Source organism: Podarcis raffonei, chromosome 1, assembly GCF_027172205.1.
Source record: "Podarcis raffonei isolate rPodRaf1 chromosome 1, rPodRaf1.pri, whole genome shotgun sequence".
Lineage (NCBI taxonomy): Eukaryota > Metazoa > Chordata > Lepidosauria > Squamata > Lacertidae > Podarcis > Podarcis raffonei.
Window position 1 is genome coordinate 126,325,023 of NC_070602.1, and position 14,877 is coordinate 126,339,899.

The window sequence follows — 14,877 nt, forward strand, 5'->3', positions numbered from 1 at the left end:
AATATCATTTCAACCTTCACTGTGAACCAAAATCAATGAAATTGGCTGAAGGAATTCCATGGGTTCATTTGGAGTTGGTGCACGTCACACAGTTTCCTGCTGAAATCATGCAACGTTTTATACTCCCCCCCCCAAAAAAAAGTTTCAGGAAGGGCAGGTGCTCCTCTTTTGTTGTGCTAAAGTGCAAGGTTACCCTCTGGGTGGCAAAATTGGAGAAGCAGAATGACTAATAAAGCAGAATTCTCTGTGGATAGTATAAACCACGGGTGTCAAACACAAGGCCCGCGAGCCGAATCCGGCCCGCCAGACCTCGTCATGTGGCCCGTGTAGCCGCCGCCGGCCGCCAGCCTTCACCTTTTATTCTCGCTTCTTCTTTTTTTTACACAAGAAAGCTGCCTCTTCAGCGCATGCGTGGCAGCCTACAAGCCAGAGAACATCTGCCCTCTAGCGGCGCCGGCTGTTCTATACAGGAAACCTCCACTTTACATGCATTCAGGAAACCTCCACTTGTTTTTATATTGAGCGCATGCCATCCTGTGATGTGACAGATCCAACAGCTGCCTGAACCCTTCTCTCCTGTACTGTAAGTCCTACAGATACAACCGGCCCTTTGAGGGTGACCAAACTGCTGGTGCGGCCCCTGATGAATTTGAGTTAGACACCCCTGGTATAAACCCATCACTAACGCACTATTATTGCAGAATAAGGTAAAGGTAAAGGGACCCCTGATCATTAGGTCCAGTCGTGGCCGACTCTGGGGTTGCGGCGCTCATCTCGCTTTATTGGCCGAGGGAGCCGGCGTACAGCTTCCGGGTCATGTGGCCAGCATGACTAAGCCGCTTCTGGCGAACCAGAGCAGCGCACGGAAATGCTGTTTACCTTCCCACCGGAGCGGTACCTATTTATCTACTTGCACTTTTGACGTGCTTTCGAACTGCTAGGTGGACAGGAGCAGGGACCAAGCAACGGGAGCTCACCCCATTGCAGGGATTCGAACCGCTGACCTTCTGATCGGCAAGTCCTAAGCTCTGTGGTTTAACCCACAGCGCCACACACATCCCATTATTGCAGAATACAACTGCATAAAAACCTCCAACCAACCCAAGTCCAGGGGGACCTCTCTATAACCCCTTTCAGTTTCATTGCACTATCACAAGGAATGTTACAAATAATTCTATAAGAAGGACAGTATTGCTGACCTTACAATGGCCTAATCCTTCATCTCCCGACCTCAGTAACATCAACTTGAATGAAGGAGATCCGAATGTGGTACTTCTATGTCCTGAAAGGGAAGTGATTCCAATGTATCTGATTGGATACAAACTGCATGTATTTCATCCTTGAGAGGCAGCATATATAGAGGCCTCCTATGAAACAGTTTCAAGGTAAAACAAAATGACCTCATAAACGACTTCACTTTGGTAACACTGCCCCAGGTGTGAGGTCATGCGGGAGCCCCAGGAGCTGCACTGTGTCATTGACACTTAGGCAGAAAATCCTTCATCATATATATCTGGAAATCAATATTGGCTCTTGGCTCTCCTATCACTGGTACCCTGGATACATCATGGCAACTTTTCCATTTAGCATTCATTAAACTTCTGGTGCCTTTTATTGACTTAATTTGTTTCCTCTCTTCTTCTGCCTCTTCCCAATGCTCAGGGCAGTTAACAACAGGTTTGGTAGAGTGAAATATAATAAGAACAGGCATATCCCAAGGAATATCCAGCACTGAGAGACGACTGACTGAGGACACATTATGTTGTGTTTTTGTTGTTTGAAGGTGTTGCACAGACGGTACATTCATGATGGTCCTATTGATTGATCATCGTGTCATGATGCAGCAGAAAGAAGAAAGCACCCTCTGCAATATGGAGGATCCAAGCTATAGAATTGATGGAAGCTGGAAAGAGATTCATTAAATAGGTTGTCCTCTACATCTGTAAAGCTTGCTCCTATTGAAATAAACAACTACAACTAACATGGTTTATATGCAAGTGAGATGTTTGATGGCTACCGCCAATGCGGGTGGGAGGCAGGCAGTGGCCTTAGATTTTCCGTTTCAAGTATTGCATGTATGAATGTGGCCCATAAACCACAGAGATCACATTGGGGAGAATTCCAATGGCAGTGGAGGTGTGTTTTTCAGAAGCACAAAATGCTAAGAAATAATCTTTCACCTATCAATAGGAGCCAATTGACGGCTACAAATGGGAGGTGGCTCTGAGACAAATAAGGATTGGACGAGGGAAGTCTGGCAACTTACACAACTATCTAACTGGAAGGTTTAGTTGAAGAGATGGAAGACAGCAAAACCCGAGATTTGAGGAAGGATGTGTGCAGAGTGAAAAGCAGGAAAACCAAGAATCATGTGGATACTTCCATGATCAGATGCAGCCTGCCTCAAAATACTAGTAGCTGAGGGACAGCAGTAGGAGACGACTGTTGCCCTCAGGTGAATTTGTGGACTTCCCGTAAGCATCTGTTTCTCCAGTCAAGGAATCTGGCACTAGACTTGATAGACCTTTTGTCTGATCCAACAGGACTCTGATGTTCTGATAAACAAAAGCTGGGATAAGCCCATATTATTTTATTTATACCCCGCCCTCCCCGGCCAAGACTGGGCTCAGGGCGGCGAATATCAGGTATAAGAACAATTGATTAAAATACAACTTAAAAACAAGATTTAAATACTACCGTATTTTTCGCTCTATAAGACGCACCAGACCACAAGACTCACCTAGTTTTTGGAGGAGGAAAACAAGAAAAAAATATTCTGAATCTCAGAAGCCAGAATAGCAAGAGGGATTGCTGCGCAGTGAAAGCAGCAATCCCTCTTGCTGTTCTGGCTTCTGGGATAGCTGCGCAGCCTGCATTTGCTCCATAAGACGCACACACATTTCCCCTTACTTTTTAGGAGGGAAAAAGTGGGTCTTATAAAGCAAAAAATACGGTACTTAAAATGCAGCCTCATTTCAGTGGAAGCCCAGATCAAAAACTGTCTGCGGGGAGAAAACGTCAAATCTTCACCAAGGCCAACTATCCAGACTGGTCCTACGTGGGCCAGAAAAGCCAGGGAAGTCCCCAAATAGGGGTTCCAGCTCTTCTTCCTCCCCGAGCTCAGCAGAGGCGGCATTGGCAGGGGGAGTGGAGATATTTCCGGATCAAACCAGAAGCTGGGATGGCTTTCATAATTCTGAGGCTGTCCCTGGAAAAGTAGGGATACTTGGAGGGTATGAGGCAGTCCAGATGAGAACATTAAAAGAGCAGCGGGGTTTTTTCATGGTTTAGAAAGGAGAATCTGACATAGACAACACAACCTTCTTCAAAGCAGAGAGCGCGGCCTTGTAGCTGCACAGCAAATTAGTCTAAAAGAGAAATCTGGTGCTTGTTTTTGATTCGGCCATCCTTTCAGATAACCGTATAAAATACATTCTTTTGATTATACTCCAGTGTTTAAAAAGGGAGGGAGAGGCATTATCTCTGTAGGGGGTTTTTACTGCACATCATTGAATAACTTTGTGTGTAATAAGATTGTTTTTTAAGCTGTGCATTCCCAGGCAGAACAGACCAACATTATAAAAAACTTCAATTATCTCTTAACGGTGTTTTAGGAGTCTTTTCTTTTAACTCACCAGCAACAGATCTGTTGTGAGTCACGCCAAAATTCCAATATATTGCCTTATAATGAGAGTAACCAAATATAGAGAAAATCTCATCTGAAACACCCAGACAAACAGCTGTAGAAATATGCCTCAAAGCTAGTTTTATGCTTTAATTAACGGCACACTTATTTAATGTTTAATTGTCTCAAACAATCAGCCATTCCAATTTGAGAGAGATAACAGAACCCAATAATCCAGATAACCAGAAGCACAAAGGAACCACAACAGACTTGATTTTGTGGAGGAAATTAGGCCTCTACAAAGAAGTGTGGAAGTGCTCCTGGGTTCAGCTTTACACCCAGTGCTATTTTTCTCCAAAAAAAAAAGAGGTTCTGGAACTCACCATGAACACCTCCCTCGTTCTCTGAGAATGGCAATGGCGCCCACCTGAGAGGGGCCAGAACTGAGTCCTGACAACTTCCAGCTGGAAAAAAAAGCCCTGTTTACATCTGAATGACCCGGTGGCACTGGGCACTTTTCTACAAGTTCAACTGGTGCGCCACAGTGTCTCACACTAGATGTAAATGAATTGTGAAAAAGACTCTATGAATTGAAAGTGGAGACACACTACGTACTTTGTTTGTTTTGTTTGTTCCACGAGAAAACCTTTAATAAAAAAACTAATTGAAAATAATGAGTGTACCATCTGCTCTTGTTTCTGAGCACATTAGGCCTGGCTATGGGGACATGTCAATTTGTATCCTGCCAATTTCCTTCTCAGCCCAATTCATAATATCGGTGATTAAATAGTTTATAATTCATAATATCGGCGATTAAATAGCAGTGAGAGATTTTACTTTCTTGGGCTCCATGATCACTGCAGATGGTGACAGCAGCCACGAAATTAAAAGACGCCTGCTTCTTGGGAGAAAAGCAATGACAAACCTAGACAGCATCTTAAAAAGTAGAGACATCACCTTGCCAACAAAGGTCCGTATAGTAAAAGCTATGGTTTTCCCAGTAGTGATGTATGGAAGTGAAAGCTGGACCATAAAGAAGGTTGATCACCAAAGAATTGATGCTTTTGAATTCTGGTGCTGGAGGAGACTCTTGAGAGTCCCATGGAGAACAAGAAGATCAAACCTATCCATTCTGAAGGAAATCAGCCCTGAGTGCTCACTGGAAGGACAGATCCTGAAGCTGAGGCTCCAATACTTTGGCCACCTCATGAGAAGAGAAGACTCCCTGGAAAAGACCCCGATGTTAGGAATGATGGAGGGCACAAGGAGAAGGAGACGGAAGAGGACGAGATGGTTGGACAGTGTTCTTGAAGCTACCAGCATGAGTTTGACCAAACTGCGGGAGGCAGTGGAAGACAGGAGGGCCTGGCCTGCTCTGGTCCATGGGGTCACGAAGAGTCGGACACGACTAAACAACTAAACAACAACAAATAGTTTTTGTCCAGGACCACTTCCTCCTGTACCTCCTCCTGCCTCATCTCTAAGGTCAGAAAGACCACTCCCCACATTAAATGGGGGGTGCCCTTTGCGTGGTCACGCGCAGCCCCCTGGACCCTATGCGGCAACCTTAGCACAGGCTTGGCTTCGCCTTTCCCAGGTGAGATACCTGGAGGTCTCCGCCTATCCTATCTCAACCAGTTGCCCAATCCTGCCTGGGGAGGCGTTGCCAAGGTGATCAGGCCAGGTAGGGGGAGGGACCATCTGCCCACACAATAGGGGGAGGATCTTACCTGGGAATCATCAGTCGGCTCCAGAGCTTGTGTCCCATCATTGTTCAAAACCACGCTGGTGGGGATTGTAAGGCCAAGTGTCTCTGTGCAGTGACACCCAGGTGGAATCGAGACACATATAAAAATGTTTTAAAATATATAAAAATACTTTTTTTTAAAAAAAAGTTTTGAAAAACATATTGAATCTGCCATAGCTCACCATCGCCACCTAGTGTCACATTTGTATAATGCACTTTACAGTGTTTTATCGGCAGAGTCCCCAGTCTTTGGAACTCTCCTTCTGAATGCCTCCTCTCGTTTTCCTTTCTGATGACAGGTTGAGGTCGTTCCTTTTTTTTTGGCAAGCATTTTGCAGTGGTTGAGTCTGATGTTGTATCTCTTTGGATGTCTAAAGTATTTTCTTAAATTGTGCGTGTGTGTTTCAACCTGTGAGATTCTTTTCAGCAAAAATGCCACACAGAGCTAAAATAAGAACACCTCCTTTTCTATACTTTCTGGTTTTCCTAAAGATAGGTCCCCGACTTCTCATTCCTTGCCTACACAAAATATTCTGAATATAAAATGTGCTTTTATGATAGAAATCCTCAAAGCATTGCAGAGACACAATGTGCCAGAAGTTTCTGTTCTTCACAGGCTGTATTTGCACACTGGGTGACTAGCAGCAGATTCCCATTTTGTCTAAAATAACCAAGAACTCGGGTGCTGTCTTCTCTTTGAAGCTGCATTTCAAAAGAACCATAGCAGCTTCAGATTCCAAGAACTGTTTCCATAGATGTATAGGACAAATTACCATTTTGCACAACATTTCTCTCTCTCTCTTTCTTTTTTGAGAAATAATTAAGTTATGAGGTTTCTCAAAAGACCTGATTTCCCTCAGATTAGGTCTCCAAATTACTTCCACCACCCAAAATAAGCTCATATAGATTGAATCTCTTGCAACCGTATTATTTACTTACTTAAAGGTAAAGGTAAAGGGACCCCTGACCATTAGGTCCAGTCGTGCCCGACTCTGGGGTTGTGGTGCTCATCTCGCTTTACTGGCCGAGGGAGCCGGCGTACAGCTTCCGGGTCATGTGGCCAGCATGACTAAGCCGCTTCTGGCAAACCAGAGCAGTGCATGGAAACGCCGTTTACCTTCCCGCCAGAGTGGTACCTATTTATCTACTTGCACTTTGACGTGCTTTTGAACTGCTAGGTGGGCAGGATTACTTACTTATAGCATTCATAATTTATAATTCCTCTTATATAAAAATTTATAATTCCTCTTATAATTTATAATTCCTCTTTTGGCTAAGAGGTAGGCACGTGATTAACTCTCACTCAGAAACCAATGTCCCCACTATGGAAGGATGTGTGGATCCAGAATTGGCCTCCACAGTCACTTACGGACCCACCGTTAAAGACCATATTCATGGAAGACAATCTTACTTGGCTACGAGCGATCACCAATGTTAAGTTGTGGGTGAACATATCAGACGACACAGCGATTCTTCAAACAGCTCTTGTTTATTCACAGGCCAGGACAGAACTGAACTGAAGGGTTCAGCCAGTCTGCTTATATAGAGCTCCAGTACAACGTAACTGTAACAACTTTCTAAAACTATCCAATCATTGAACGTCACTTTCGATCCCTTATTTGCATAACTATCTACAGTATCCCCCTGCTGGCCCAGGGTGAGAACTTCAGTACATAACAACCAAAGAGGAAGGAGCATTTATATGTCACGCTTTAGCTTAGCCAAAAAGACCCCAGCTGACCTAATTGATCACAAGATGCAGTGTGCACACACCATTTGAATGGCAATGCCCATTAACTCTGGGGGGCCCAGGGCCCTCAAATATTTTATTGGTGGACCAAAGGGACCTCAGCCCCAGGAGTTGGCTCCTATGTGTCATATGGTTCTTCCCTCAGACAGCTGACTTACTTCATTTATATGCCATATTTAAAGAAATCTTTCAGAGGTTTGCAACATATGTGAAACCATCTTAAATAGAAAAAAATGCAAAAACAAAAAACCCCAGAAAATGTCACCTTAAATATAAAAAAGAAACTCTAAATAAAGCATTCAGTGTCAAAATAAGCATTGTACATAGAAATCAGCTACAAAAAACAAAGAAAGAAAATCCCGTATTGTAAAACAGTAAACAGCTAGAAACAATATCTTATCAACACTCAGAAATGAAATATTACAGATGAAAATTCACAAATATAAATTACTCATTTTTAAATAATATAACTGATGACAAGGCAAAAGGAAAATCAACTCCAAATTATTTTCAATTTTTTTGGTGAAATAAATTGGTTTTCTCTTATTTCATTGCATTTCTCTTACACAATTGTTTGATGCTGATGGAATACTGTTCGAAGACTTAATTCAACCAGCTGTACCCCACACTGCAATTTGTACTATACCACAGTAGCAGAGGAAGGATCTATTTTGTGTACACACAAAGTTTCTGTTTGAACCGCAAAAGAGAGAATGGAACAGATCAAACTTTAAAGTTAAAGTGTTTATAAGTTTCACAATCTTCAGATCCCCTCATTTCTCCTAGATTCTTTTTTCTTTTTCTTTGAGCAAGACTAAGGTGAGCAACGCAGCCTTCGTATCATGTTGACCCCTCTGGAATTATTCTGAAATAAAGCAGTCTGTCATGTGAAGCAGTCTCTCCCTCATCCATGCGCCGCTTGATTTATCAATAGCTGAAGCATGAATGCCTGGCATCACCACAGCCTATCATTTGTTCAAGAATCTGTTGCCATCCTCCAGCTAGATTGCAAAAGAGCCGAATCACGGATGGCAAAGTCATTACATTTGTAAAGTACATTCTAATGGATGCTTTTCATCACTTCAGGGTTTTTCCCAGCATTTATTCATACAGCTAGCAGATGCGAAGTGCTTGAACACGTTGTCCCATTTAAGCTACATGTTGTTATTTACTTACCTCTTAATGGAGCATACATATCTTAAAACTCAGATCCTAGCATTCATTTCATACATCCACTGCCAACCTAGCAGTTCGAAAGCACACCAGTGCAAGTAGATAAATAGGTACCGCTGCAGAGGGAAGGTAAACGGCGTTTCCGTGCGCTCTGGTTTCCGTCATGGTGTCCTGTTGCGCCAGAAGCGGTTTAGTTTTGCTGGCCACATGACCTGGAAAGCTGTCTGTGGACAAACACTGGCTCCCTCGGCCTGTAAAGCGAGATGAATGCCACAACCTCATAGTCACCTTTGACTGGACTTAACCATCCAGGGGTCCTTTACCTTTACCTTTTTACATTCACGTACATGTTCAGCTTAGGATAGTTCCTTACCTTACCTCCAAAGCTCACTGTTGTGTATATCAGCAGTAAAATACCTTTAGCCACATTTGTGGGTTGTTTTTTTCTTAATCATACGCTTTTATTGATTTTCATAAAATTTAACAAATTAAATTCAGTTTCCACATAATATTCCCTTAGCATTTTGACTTCCTAGCCTTACTTCCATGATGTTTCTGCTCAAATAATTTTATCCACTGCCTTAAATATAACATATTATCCTACTTATTATTTTACCATTCTCATTCCTTTTCTTATATTTCCAGACCTGTCTACGATTTCACTTGACTATAATATTTTCTCAGATGAACCGAAAAGGGTCTCCACTCTTCCACCAACCCACACACATTTTGTGAATTATAAAAGTTAGTTTTGGATACTATTTACCACACCTCTGCACCTTGTGTTGTAAAAATTCCCCTCAGTGCTGGACAGGATTGGCATCTGACCATCCAGGGTGGAAGAGCTTTCACCCTCAGTATAAAGCAGGTTCCTAAAGTTTAACATTTAATACACATTGGAAATTCTAGTGCTTTTAATCTGTGCTATTTTTCTAGAAAAACTGGTGCCCCAACTCTCCGTGAACACCTCCCTCACTCTCTTAGAATGGCAATAGTGCCCACCTCAGAGGTGCCAGAACTGAGTTCCAGTGAGTTCTGCCTGGGGAAAAAAGCCCTAGATACACAATTTTTTTTGAAAAGCATTGTTGTTGTTGTTTAGTTGTTTAGTCATGTCTGACTCTTCGTGACCCCATGGACCCGAGCACGCCAGGCCCTCCTGTCTTCCACTGCCTCCCACAGTTTGGTCAAACTCATGCTGGTAGCTTCAAGAACACTGTCCATCCATCTCATCCTCTGTCGTCCCCTTATCCTTGTGCCCTCCATCTTTCCCAACATCAGGGTCTTTTCCAGGGAGTCTTCTCTTCTCATGAGGTGGCCAAAGTATTGGAGCCTCAGCTTCACGATCTGTCCTTCCAGGGAGCACTCAGGGCTGATTTCCTTAAGAATGGATAGGCTTGATCTTCTTGCAGTCCACGGGACTCTCAAGAGTCTCCTCCAGCACCATAATTCAAAAGCATCAATTCTTTGGCGATCAGCCTTCTTTATGGTCCAGCTCTCACTTCCATACATCACTACTGGGAAAACCATAGCTTTAACTATACGGACCTTTGTTGTAATGAACATAACTAAAATGAAAACGTTATCTCACTTGACTGAGATTCCAACCACTAGCCCAGGCGTTCAAGACAAGAAGGAACACTCGCCGCTTTTCACAGAAAATAGATAGTAACGCATCAGTAAGCTGTGAGTAATTCAATACAGTGAGAAGTGACTGGCTCAAGTCAGCACGTTTTACATCAACTTCGATCTCCACATTTCGAAATCAATCTCCATTAAATATACAGCTTCTAAAGGAAATGTATGAGCCCAATAGCCAAGGCAAACACAACTGAATTGGTGGTGGTGGTTTTTTCTGCTTTTCTATCTGACAGACAGACAGACAGACAGACAGATAGACAGACAGATAAATGATAGATGATAGATAGATGATAGATGATAGATAGATGATAGATAGATAGATAGATGATAGATAGATAGATGATAGATAGATATGATGATAGATTAAGGTTACCAGATTTTTTCAATGAATCCAGGGACACTTTTCAGCTTCAATGGATTTTGTATGGGGACTGATTTGTAAATCCAGGGACTGTCCCCAGGAAACGGGGATGTCTGGTAACCTTATGATAGATAGTGTGTGTGTGTGTGTGTGTGTGTGTGTGTGTGTGTGTGTGTGTGACCATCTAGATACAGCTATAGCATGAACTTGCTTTGCTGCAATAATCAACCCAATTCTCAGCTCACTAAAATATCTGAAGTATGAATTTAAATGTGGAGACACTAAACCAGGGCTAAAGCAACTTTTCTACGATCAGGGACCACTCCAGATATTACTCTGGAAACCAGAACCACCCAACCCTTCCATGATGGTTGTCCAACACACTCAAGTTGGTGTCACATAGCACATGTGTGGGGAACTTTTGGCCCTCAAGGTCTCACTGAACTACAACTCCCAAGAATGACCCCTATTCCTCTCAGAGAGCTATAGTCCACAGAGTTCCCTGGGAAGAGGGATTACCTGTTAAACCAGTCTGGGAACTGTAGTTCTGTGAGGGGAATATGGGTCTCCTAACATTTCTCAGCACTTTTAACAAACCACACTTCCCAGAATCCTTTGGGGGAAGCCGTGGCAGTTGAAAGCAGTATGATACTTGCTTTAAATGTCTAGTGCAGACGAGGCTAATAGAAATATGGCCCTCAAATTCTCATTTTCTTCCATTTTTTGGTATCCCTTAAGTTTATATACCTTTTTGTTCTCATTCAGAGAGGAGGTGGGGAGATAACTTTGTGCTGCAGAAAGAAATAACATGCAATTTAAAGGTCAGTCCATTCAGGGTTTTGTTTTGTTTTTAAAATCAACTTTGTTGTTGTTTAGTCGTTCAGTCATGTCCGACTCTTTGTGACCCCATGGACCAGAGCACGCCAGGCACTCCTGTCTTCCACTGCCTCCCGCTGTTTGGTCAGACTCATGTTGATAGCTTCGAGAACACCATCTCGTCCAACCATCTCGTCCTCTGCCGTCCCCTTATCCTTGTGCCCTCCATCTTTCCCAACATCAGGGTCTTTTCCAGGGAGTCTTCTCTTCTCATGAGGTGGCCAAAGTATTGGAGCCTCAGCTTCAGGATCTATCCTTCCAGTGAGCACTCAGGACTGATTTCCTTCAGAATGGATCGGTTTGATCTTCTTGCAGTCCATGGGACTCTCAAGAGTCTCCTCCAGCACCATAATTCAAAAGCATCAATTCTTCGGCGATCAGCCTTCTTTATGGTCCAGCTCTCACTTCCATACATCACTAGTAGGAAAACCATAGCTTTTACTATACGGACCTTTGTTGGCAAGGTGATGTCTCTACTTTTTAAGATGCTGTCTAGGTTAAATCAACTTAATGGTTAGCAAAGATCAATAATTTGCCATTCAAGTGACTGTCAAAGAACTTCACTCTCTAGGACACTTGAAGGGAGGTGTTGGCTGGGCATTCAATTCCGTAGGGCTTGCTTCTGAACAGACGACAGTCAGGGTTGCTCTGTGAATGGGAACCTCCATGTTCATAGGGACTATAACCTTAAATACCAGTTGCTGAAGACAGTGGGGTGGTAATAGGAGAGGACTGTCAATCAATCCATCTTCCCACTGTGGAAACTGGGATGCTATTCTTGATTATCTGATGCAGCAGGGCTCTGCTTAATTTCTTATTGTACGCATCACCAATCTATGCAAAGCTACAGATTGGGGTTGTTATCACATTTCAGACCACGGAGAAATTAAGCAGGCGATTCCCTACTCTGAGCAGTGAGATTGGAAAGGCTACACATTTTGATTTCTGTCTGTGAAAAGATCCTTGTTTGCAAATTAGCAGCGCCGTGGTTAAGAGAGTGCAAAGGCTGTGGGTCTCCACATAAATATGAAAGAGCTAAAACAGATTTATCCACTGTTGCCTGCAGCACAATGCCTTTTCCACCCTGTTGCCTTATTGGGGATTAGACGTTGGTGCATAATGCCAGTGGCAGATGCTTGTGAGAGGTGTGGAAAAGAGTCTTTGTGTGTGTGTGTGTGTGTGTGTGTGTGTGTGTGTGTGTTTGCCACTAGAGGGTGCACGCACCGTACTTCCCTTAAAACGCACAAGCGTTCATTGTCAAGTCTATTTACAAAGGGCACATTAAGACATCAAAAATTTGCTCCACGCACCTAAGGTTCTCAAATTTTGTACTAAACCTGCAGGCTTGTTTGTTTTAATTTTTTGCTTTTACGGGGGGGGGGGAGATTCACGGAAATTTAGCAGGTGAAATCTGCCCCTTTCCCTTTGTGCAAGACAAAGCCTGCCCAGTACTATTCCTGTTAAAGGTAAAGGTACCCCTGCCCGTGCGGGCCAGTCTTGACAGATTCTAGGGTTGTGCGCTCATCTCACTCTATAGGCCGGGAGCCAGCGCTGTCCGCAGACACTTCCGGGTCACGTGGCCAGCGTGACAAGCTGCATCTGGCGAGCCAGCGCAGCACACGGAACGCCGTTTACCTTCCCGCTGGTAAGCGGTCCCTATTTATCTACTTGCACCCAGGGGTGCTTTCGAACTGCTAGGTTGACAGGCGCTGGGACCGAACGACGGGAGCGCACCCCGCTGCGGGGATTCGAACCGCCGACCATCTGATCGGCAAGTCCTAGGCGCTGAGGCTTTTACCCACAGCGCCACCCGCGTCCCTCTATTCCTGTTATGCTGCTGCTAAAGGGATACGAGTGAAGCCAATATAAACACCGACAGTCCTGGGCCAATTTTATGATAGAACCAGCGATTTGGGAAGGATCTAAGGAACGTGGGACTTCATTCCAATGAGCAGAGCACCCAAACCAAAATTTAAATTTGCCCCATCCTTACTACTAGTTTGTTTTAGTTACAACATTTCTATTCAATATTGCCTTAAGCTACCGTATTTCTAGGGACGCGGGTGGTGCTGTGGGTTAAACCACAGAGCCTAGGACTTGCTGATCAGAAGGTCGGCGGTTCGAATCACCTCAACGGGGTGAGCTCCTGTTGCTCGGTCCCTGCTCCTGCCAACCTAGCAGTTCGAAAGCACGTCAAAGTGCAAGTAGATAAATAGGTACCACTCTGGCGGGAAGGTAAACAGCATTTCTGTGCGCTGCTCTGGTTCGCCAGAAGCGGCTTAGTCATGCTGGCCAGATGACCCGGAAGCTGTACGCCGGCTCCCTTGGCCAATGAAGTGAGATGAGCACCACAACCCCAGAGCCGGTCACGACTGGACCTAATGGTCAGGTACAGCTCCGGCGGGAAGGTAAACGGCGTTTCCGTGCGCTGCTCTGGTTCGCCAGAAGCGGCTTAGTCACGCTGGCCAGATGACCCGGAAGCTGTACGCCGGCTCCCTCGGCCAATAAAGCGAGATGAGCGCTGCAACCCCAGAGTCGTCTGCAACTGGGCCTAATGGTCAGGGGTCCCTTTACCTTACCGTATTTCTACTCTCATCAAAAATCCATCAAAAAATTGTCTCGGAGAGATTAACATTAATGCAATAATTAAAAAAAGCAACATCGTTTGACTTCATAGTGACTTTGCTATCAATCTAGCTGAGGCTACAGCTTGCCTAGGATTATGGGATCCTTTTCGGTTGATGGAGCCAGTTGATGTGAGCCACCAGCTTGCTGTCTGTGATTTATCCAACCATATACCCTCTGGAGGCCTGCTCTTCATGGCTGATTAAAGTCAGCCAGAGTGGGGTGGCTGGGCGAATCCAGAGTTTTGTGATGGGGAGCTGGCAACCACCCTTAAAGAGGCAGTGGTACACCTGCTCCTTAAAAAGCCCATGTTTAAACGCAATGGCATGGCATATCTACCAGCCAGCTGCCCATATTTCAGGAAGGAAGGAGAGAGTGTGGCGGCAGAGTAACAGCAAGAGTTCCTGATAATACAAAACCATTCCCAAAGTCTTTTCATCCCCTAAAAATATTTATGACCTATTTTTCCATGGGTCCCTTCCAACTCTACAATTCACGACTGTATGAATAAGTAAAAGGAAGCAGAAGTTAGCTATGGGGTTTTCTGAGGGTTTTACTCTGGATGTAAAATGGCTGGATTCTGTAATTAAAAGAAGAAAATACATAAAACCTTGTTTAATGAAGAGAATTCTGAAATTTATTTGGAAAAATAGGTCATAAATATTTTTTGGGGGGGACGACTTTGGGAATGGTTTTGTATCATTGGCTGAAAAAGAGAGAGAAAAAGATGTTGGTGTTTTCATCAAAAATAATGTTATAGAAACCTCTGTTACAATCTGAATGGCTGTGTCTTCCTCACTGACATAGTCTCTAGCAACGCGCATCAAATTCAAGATCGTATCCCCAGAGGAGGTGTCCTGCACTCAGCTGAAATTGCAGCGTCAATCCAGTTTCTTCTCTAAAGGAATAACCAGTAGTTTCGATTAATTCAGCATTTTAGCTACGGCTTGCTGAACGTTGCTTTCATCGCACCTGGCACAGAGAAGATTCACCACTCTTTGCCAAACACATCTCTGTGTGTCTTCAACGCACTGGTAACTGTTTCTAGGTGCATTTCCATGGCCTCGTGTGAAAACTCAGAG

The 14,877-nt window shown here is 44.0% G+C and overlaps 1 protein-coding gene and 1 long non-coding RNA gene across 2 annotated transcripts in view; both read right to left on the reverse strand.

Annotated features, from left to right (window-relative positions):
- Positions 1-1,392, reverse strand: part of LOC128399746 (SUN domain-containing protein 2-like) — a 32,514-nt gene extending 31,122 nt beyond the window's left edge. Inside the window, exon 1 of the mRNA XM_053361465.1 lies at positions 1,200-1,392. The gene's annotated coding sequence lies outside the window, so the exon portion shown is untranslated. The remainder of the gene's footprint in view (positions 1-1,199) is intronic.
- Positions 1,393-11,667: 10,275 nt separating this feature from the next.
- On the reverse strand, positions 11,668-13,478 carry LOC128402950 (uncharacterized). The gene is made up of 2 exons (XR_008327817.1): positions 12,981-13,478; positions 11,668-12,611 (listed from the first exon to the last, which is right to left on the reverse strand). It is a non-coding gene; the product is annotated as an uncharacterized LOC128402950 (long non-coding RNA).
- Positions 13,479-14,877: the final 1,399 nt, after the last annotated feature.